Raw genomic sequence first — 860 nt, forward strand, 5'->3', positions numbered from 1 at the left:
ACCTCCTTGCAGAGCAGGATGCAAGTGTTACAGCTCTTACAAAGAGCCAAACCTCCTTGCAGAGCAGGATGCAAGTGTTACAGCTCTTACAAAGAACCAAACTTCCTTGCAAAGCAGGGTATAAGTGTTAACAGCTCTTCCTCTTTTGCTCTCTCTCCCTCAACAGTCTGCGATGATCTGCTGAAGTCTTGCTCTTCTGCTCTATCTTCCTTGATGATCTGTGATGATTTGCCCCTAGGCTCTCTGCTCAGGGGTTTGTATAGGGGCAGTTATCCATTGAGCTGAGAGCTTAGCTGATTGGTCTATAAAATAGACCAGTCAGGAGCAGGATTGAAAATGGACCAATCAGGGATGCACTGGAGGAATGGCCAGTGTTTTCCCCTGATGGGCCGGGGCTTTTTCGTTACTGGAGCCCTGGGTGGGAGAGGAAAGCTCTCCCTCTGGCTCCAGCCTGCTGGTTTCTGTGCCAGCTGCTGCCAAGGCAGGTCCTCTAGCGCCTGCTCTACTGGAGCCTCTGGTGGGGGAGGGAAGCTCCCCCGCTTGCTCCAGCCTGCCAATTCCTTTGCCAGCTGCTGCCACCAAGACAGAGGTGGCAGGTCCCCCAGCCCCACTCGGCTGAGCTGGCTGGGGCACCACTTTTCCAGTATTAATACTTTACAAATCCTTAAAATAAACTTCTAGAAATGAGGATGAATCTCCTCCAAAATTTAATGATCAATGAACATTAAATTTCCTTCAAACGCCGAGATTCTACTCTTGCACCGAGAGCCATAAAGAATGACTAGGAAGGGTGGCGCCTGTGGCTCAGTGAGTAGGGGGCCGGCCCCATATACTGAGGGTGACTGGTTCAAACCCGGCCC

Source organism: Otolemur garnettii, unplaced genomic scaffold, assembly GCF_000181295.1.
Source record: "Otolemur garnettii isolate 467f Iridium unplaced genomic scaffold, OtoGar3 scaffold00004, whole genome shotgun sequence".
NCBI classification, from domain to species: Eukaryota; Metazoa; Chordata; class Mammalia; order Primates; family Galagidae; genus Otolemur; species Otolemur garnettii.